At 47.6% G+C, this 7570-nt stretch overlaps 1 pseudogene; it reads left to right on the forward strand.

The window, feature by feature from the left end:
* The first annotated feature begins 4163 nt into the window (after positions 1 to 4163).
* LOC114005348 (splicing factor 3B subunit 6 pseudogene) lies at positions 4164 to 4573 on the forward strand (annotated as a pseudogene).
* Positions 4574 to 7570: the final 2997 nt, after the last annotated feature.

The following is a 7570-nucleotide window of genomic DNA, read 5'->3' on the forward strand; positions in this document are numbered from 1 at the left end:
ACCCAACCTGCTGGTCCCTGTACCCAACCTGCTGGCCCCTGTACCCAACCTGTTGGTCCCTGTACCCAACCTGTTGGTCCCTGTACCCAACCTGCTGGTCCCAGTGAATGCTTGATTACCTGTGAAGACACGCCACTCTCTCCTCCTAAAGACACCTGTCCTACTCGTGGACAACTCTGTCATCAGTTCTTAGTGGGTTTTCATTTTTCCTTAACTCAAATCTGAGTATCTCTGTGACCTTGTTTTGCAATGATAATTTTTGTACATTTTTCTAAATTTTTTAATTTATCACAGACTTATCATTTTAGAATCTAATATTTTTTTCTTCTTTTTTTTTTTTAGACGTTTTTGCTATAGGGTTTGTGTGCTCTCTGGAGAGACAGAGAGACAGAAAACAAGAAATCACTCCCCAGACGGATGGCCACACCACAAGATCCTCTCAGGATCTTGGGCACGCGTGCACATGCACCAGCGTGACTTTTAAGCCACCAGGTCCAAGACTTGAGCCACGGTCGACTACATAGGAATCCAGCAATGTAACCAGTATGCTGTCTGCTGGTCCCAATGCTAGTATTTTACTGTAAAATTAGCCTCTATTTATAATGCATTTCTCTTCTGTTTAAAGATGAGCTGATGGCTTAAGAGGAAGATCAAACAAGTCGCTCTCTGAGCCGCCATGAAGGCCCGCACTGCGACGTGTGAGTGGGCTGGGGTGATGGGAGGGGGGCACCCACTCCCAGGAAACCGGGCGGGGCCTAAGTAAGCAGGAAATGAGGAGAGCTATAGCCTGGGCTATACAGCTGCTCCCATTGGTTTTTTTGTGTGTCTTCGGCAACATTTTCAAACAGTGTTGCGAAATCAGTTAAGCAGCAGCATCATTTTGAAACCAAAGTTTAAAGAAATGGGATCTTTTCGATGTAAATGCCACGAGAGATTTAAAAGTCAAAAATCGTCTGTTACAGTGTTTCCAAGTAGAGGTGACAAAGTCACTAAAGCACTCCATAGAGTGGCCGTGTGCCGGCCTGGGGATGCCCGACATCAGAGGCACAATGAGGGGGGTCCGTAGGGGAGCAAAACACCAGCCTGTCGCTTTCCATGGACCCCTGGCATCCACTTTTTTTTAATGTCAAGGTTTTTGCCATAGGGGGCATGTGCTCTCTGGACAGAGACAGAGACAGTCAGAGGGAAAATGAGAAATCACCCCCGGGGGGATGACCACCCTGCAATCCCTTCTCCCCCAGTCTCTTCTCGGGATTCACACACACGTGATTTCCAAGCCTTTAGGTCCAGGACTCGAACTGTAGTCTGCCATGTGGAAGTCCAGCGCCTCAGCCACCACGCCACCTGCTGGCCCAGTGTGTGTCACTGCAAACGTCTGTGCTCTCTCCATCTATTCTTGCAGCACTGGCTTCAACCTTACCCGCGGGAGCTCAGGACGTGGCCGGGCGTGCTGCTTCTTGCACCAGTCGGGACCTGCGCTGACCTAAGCCCTCTGCTGCAGAAACAGACCGTACAGCACCCCTGCACTGACACGACACAGACGGCATGGACGCAAAGGCAGGCCAAGCTGGCTGGGTCGTCAGCGCGGTCCACAGAGGCAAGCCACAGCGGCAGTCACTGCGTTGCGCCACCACATGCTGGCCCAGAGAGAAACAAAAACGCCTCTGAAGACAGTAAAAATGAGTACTTCTATTAAATCCCAGTGCTTGAAAACACATCTGTTTAGCATTCTGAAAAACAGAACGGGGTGCACGCTGAAGTACGAAGACACCTTCAGGAGAAGCTCTGTACGAATGTTCTAGCAACAAGCCGAGCTCTCGCCCTTTTCCCAGAAGCTGACTTCTACGTGAGGCTACAGCCAGCCAACTGCAGATCCAGACGCGGGCATCGGGCAGACGCTGTCTTTGTTCAAGAATGAACTAAGTAAGTGCATCATTTCGAGGAAAACAACTGACAATGGTTGTTGCCAATAATAAAATTCGAATTTCTTATAAAATTATAATTTTTGAAAACTTGTGATGACCATTGTGAAGGAGAGTTTCTCAATACTTGAAGACTTTCTGATGAGGCCAGCGGAGATATTGACAAATGTGATTATTCTGTGTGAAACGTAATTCCCTACCCAGAGTCTGGTGGGCAAGGGAGCTGGCCCCGCATGGCTGACCGTGGTTTCAGACACACCCCAGCGATTTGAAGAGTGCACTGGACACATGCGTGCACACGTGCCCCAAATCCTGGCAGGGTGTGGACATGGAACACGGATAGTGGTGTGGCCATGACCCATGGAGGGTTGATTTCTTCCTCTGTTGGTCTCTGCATCTCTCCGGAGAGCACATGTGCCCTCTCACACGCAACGTAAAAATTACCACCAAAACCACTTTTAGGCCTACAGCTCAAAGGCAGTGAGTACTTTCATGCTGTTTATGAAACTGATCTCCAGAATGGTTTCACTTTGTAAATCAGAAACTAAACCTATTAAAAGCTCACTCCCCTCACCTCCGGTAACCCCACTTAACCCCCACTCTGCTTCCTGTCTCCGTGAATTGCACCACTTTAGAGATCTCATACAGCGCGTCACAAAGCTTTTGTCTTCTTTCTGACCGACTTATTTTACTTTTTTTCTATAATGTCTTCCAGATTAATCCACGTCACAGCATGTGATAGGACTTTCTCCCTTTTAAAGGCTAGATGATGTCCACACATTTGGTTTACCCACTCCTCTGTGGAGGGACATTGGGGTTGCTTCTTCCTCTTGGCTATTGTGAAGAATGCCGCTAGGAACACAGGTGTGCAAAACACCTCTACAAGCCCCAGCTTTCAACGATTTGAAACCCAGATTCTGGGTTACAGGGGCACACAGCAGTCCCAGGCCCCATTTTTACAGTACACAAGGGTTCTGAGGGTTCAGGCATTCTACATTCTTGCCAACACTTGCTATTTTCAGCTTTGTAACCGTAGCCTTCCTAACGGGTATGAGGTGACATCTCATTGTGGCTTTCATGTGCATTTCTCTGATGACCCACGGTGTTCCGCATCTTTTCATATGCTTGTTGGCTATTTATATATCATTTTTTCAAAATGTCCATTCAAGTCCTTTGCCATTTTTTCATTGAGGTATTTGATTTTTGTTGCTGAGTTATAGTAGTTCTTTAATATTTTGTATATTAACTCTTTATCAAATGATATATTTGCAAAATCACTCCATTGCTAGGTTGCCGTTTCACTCTATCCATTGTGTGCTTTTACACACAAAAGCTTTTAAGTTGGATGTGCTCCCATTTGCCTATTTTTGTAGTTTTTTTAATGGCTTTAACAAAATTGCTAGAGGGCATGTGCATTCGCCAGAGACAGACAGAACAAAAGAGAAAGAGAGAAAGTGAGAAAGCCACAGTGAGGGACGGCTGCAACACAATCCTTCCTCCATCTCCCCCTCCTCTCAGGACTTTGGGCATGCGCACACATGCACTAAGGATGTTTTTCAAGTCACTAGTCTGAGACTCGAACCATGCAGTTGTCTACATGGGATCTAGCTGCCTTAACTACCATGCCATAGGCTGGCACCATTTTGCTTTTATTGCCTGTGCTTTTGCTGTCATAGCCAAGAAATCATTGCCAAATCTAACACCATGAAGTTCTTCCCTTATGTTTTCCTCTAGAAATTTAACAATTTAGGTCTTACATTTAGATCTTGAATTTCTTTTGAGTATATTTACATATATGGTAGAGGGTAAGAATCCAACTTTATCCTTTTACATGTGGATATCCAGTTTTCCCATCCTCCTTGGTGAAGAGACTATCTTTTCCTCATTGAGTGCTCTTGACACGCTATGTCATTTGACCACATATACAAGGGTTTATTTATGGGCTTTATATTGTATTCCATTCATCTATTTGTCTGCCTTGAGTTTCATACCATGCCATTTTGTTTACTGTAGCTTTATAATATGCTTTAAATCAAGATGTGCAAGTCCTTTAACTCTGTTCTGTCTCAAAATTGTTTTGGCTATTCAGATCTCTTAGAGTTCACATAAATTTTAGAATGAATTGTTCTATTTCTGCAACAAATTGCCAGTGAGACTGTTATGGAACCTGTAGAGAACTTTGGGTAATATGAACATGTTAATAATATTAAGACTTCCAGGTAACCTCATGAGCCCACCAAGATGGAGATGCAAACAGCCAAGAAGGTAAACATTTGATTTCTACTTGAAGTAAATCAGATTTTATATTTTGTAATAGCAAACAGATTTGCCATACAAAGTCACAGCTGAGAAAAAGTGTATGATATATTTGGGTAATATGGACATATTTGTTAAATCAGAGTGGGAAACACACTTGAAACTAGAGGAACAGCTTACACAGTGTATAAGACATCTTTGATGCCAAGAATGCATGTAATCACCTCTCAGGATTCAGTATTTTTAACAGATACCTTGTGGTGTCGTACTATAATGCAAACAGTTCACTTCAGAAGATGGACACAAAGAAGAAACAGCTGAAACTTCTCAAGGAAAAACATGGCATTAACACAGAGTCGCAAAAAAAATGTTTTCTGCATTTTCATTTTGGATGAAAACCCATGAATGACCACCACCACCATCTTTTTTATTCTTATTAATTAATACAAATATTGTGATTTCTTATTTGAGATTTAAAATGTCCTATTTGAAACATTGGTACATATTAGAACATATTATGTTAATAAACTCATAGGTTTTTGTAGAAAATAAATAAATAGAAAATAATATTAAGCCTTCCAATCCATGGACATGGTATGTCTTTTCATTTATTTGTATCTTCCTTCATTTCGTTAAGTAATATTTTATAGTTTTCACTGTGCAGATTTTTTACCTCCCTAATTGGGTTTAACAAATGTGATTTTAAAAAAATACATATTGGATAATATAATGTGTCATCATTTGAAAGGCATGCCTGACTCAGTGATGGGGTCTGCCATGTACCCTTTAGTTACGGGAAAAATACATTCCTTAAAGACTTGAAGAACTACTTAACCTGAGCCACAGTAAGGAAGATGCAACTATAATGAAATTGAGGTTTTTCCCTTACTTATTATTCTGGCAAGAGTCAGATTCTGTGCCTACTCCATGTTGACAAGACATGGTAACGCAGGTAGCCCTGTGTCTAGTCAAGAGCATGGCCCCAGGCCAGCACGTCTAGGAATTTGCTTTAGTTTTTCACTTCAGAAACTTTGCGAAGTTGTTTAATCTCTCCAAGTCATGATTTCCTCTCCCGTAAAATGAGGAGGAGTTAAAATTCCATAAAATGAAGCACCAGAACAGGTATGTTGCATGTGGTGTTAGATAAAATCAAACAAACGTCTTGCTGATGGAAATGCACCTTAGGGCCAGCCTCTGCAGCACATCTGGCTGCATCCTGGATTGCGGAGCTGGAAACCACACAGCCAAACACAAGTCTGGCTCCTCAGCCAGGTCAAGCTGAAACACAGGCATGCACGTGTGTGCCAAGGTCCTGATGAGCTGGGGGCCAGGAAGAAGGGGTCTCGATGGGATAAGGACCCCGACAAGGGGCTCCTCTTGCTTGCACGCTTCCTTTCTCTCTTCCTCTCTCTCTCTCATTGTGTTCTCCATCACAAAAAAGCAAACAAATAAGTGAAAACTGGCACAAGTTCTACAGAGGAAATTATTGTTAAAATTAGAAATGCACACAGCCTCTGCATGGCAATCCTACTTTCGGGAATTTCATGCCACAAATATGCTGTCATGTGGGAGGTCCGCGACAGGCACATTTATCACGGCGCAGCTGACATGGTGAGATGTCACCAAGCAGGACTGGTGACAAATTAAGGTACATCCATGTGATGCAAATTCAAGAGAAAACAAGACAACCCATGGAAAGCCGTGGCGGGAAGTAGGAACAGGGAGGGTAGAGATCACCGGCCTCGCGGCTGGGAGGAGTACGCACACAGTAATATGAAAACACCTGTTGTTTCGGTTTCTGATGAGGAGAAGGGAAATCTCCAGAAAATGCGATCCAAAACCAAGAGCGAGAACACTAAAATGTGTGAACTGTAAATGTACTCCGCGCGCTCCCGCGTTCACAGGCCCTGAACTCCGCGCGCTCCTGCGTTCACGCGCCCTGAACTCTGCGCCCTCCCGCATTCACGCGCCCTGAACTCCGCGCGTTCACAGGCCCTGACCTCCGCGTGCTCCCGCGTTCACGCGCCCTGAACTCCGCGCGCTCCCGCGTTCGCACGCTCTCAACTTTCAACAAGAGACATTTTCCTAGGAAAGTATGAATTGCAAAATTCTAGAACGTCTCAGTGAATAATGCCAACGCAGGGAAACTTGAATTTCATTAAAACCTCTAACTTGTCCCAGCAGACGGTTTCCAACGGCGGATGCCACCAGTGCGGGGAAGCAGGGCTCCCATTTGCTGTCACCACACCTCACCCTGAATCCAAACCCCATAGCAGGACACTAGGAGACTGCGGACACCTCACTCGTGACACACACGCCAAGTCCCCTTCTCTCCGGCAGCAGACCCTGGGCTCTGTCCCCAGGATGCCGTGGGGAGCTGGGTGGGAGCCGGGCGGGAGGCCGGGACGCACATGTAAATGCTCACGACACTCCGCTTCGAGGGGCTCCAGGAGCAGATGCCCGAAGTCCTGTGGCAGGGCTGGCCTCGGTCACAAGACCCCCACAGGAGCCCAGGGAGTGCTGGAGGAGGGAGGCAGAGGCACTCACAGGTCCAAGAGGGAGATCGGGAAAGGAGCAGGGTGTGGAGGGAGTTGAGGAAGAAGAGGGGTGCTGGGGAAGTTAAGTAAGCACAGGGGCACTGGGGGAGACTGAGGAGGGAGCAGAGTTCCAGGGGAGGTTGAGGGAGGGGCGGGGTGCCAGGGGAGGTGGAGGAAGGGGTGGGGCATGCGCACCATGGCATGGAGGGGAGGCAGTGGGAGCAGGGCGGAGCTGGGTTCTGATGCCTGGAACTGGCACGGTGCAGGCTTCCACTGGAGGGCCCAGGTGTGGGCAGGTGGACAGTGGGAAGGGGCAGGTCTTGGGGTGCGTGGAGGTACTCAGAGGGGCTGCAGCCCTGACACGCCCCCATGGAAGCCTGTGGTGGGCAGATCCGCACAGGGGATGGGCTCACGGAGCGTCATACTCGGGGCTCTGAGCCTGGGGTCAGTAAGGATGTCCCGCGACCACCCGCATCGGTGAGATTGGTGTGGAGACATTGGCAAGAGGGAGGGCAAGCCAGGACTAGGGACTTGGGGGACCAATGAGGGTGTCCAGGTAGAAGAGGCTGAGCAGGCACAGAGGCCGTGGACGGCAGAGGACACAAGGGCGGGACAGCACGAGGGCACTCAGGGCAGCAGGGAGGCCCAGGGAGTAGACAGGGCCAATCGCAGGGGGCAGACAGAGGCCACGACCTGCCCATGGGCCTGGGGGACACCAGGTCACTGCGGCAATGGCCCCAGGAGCCAGGACACCGAGGGTCAGGGAGCGGGCGAGGACCGAGGAGTGACCGAGGAGCCAGAGGGAGCAGAACCAGCCCGAGGCGGGGAAGTGCCAGCAACCCGTGCCCCACCCCT

This window comes from Tupaia chinensis, unplaced genomic scaffold (assembly GCF_000334495.1).
Source record: "Tupaia chinensis unplaced genomic scaffold, TupChi_1.0 Scaffold143651_1, whole genome shotgun sequence".
In the NCBI taxonomy this organism is placed as follows: Eukaryota; Metazoa; Chordata; class Mammalia; order Scandentia; family Tupaiidae; genus Tupaia; species Tupaia belangeri.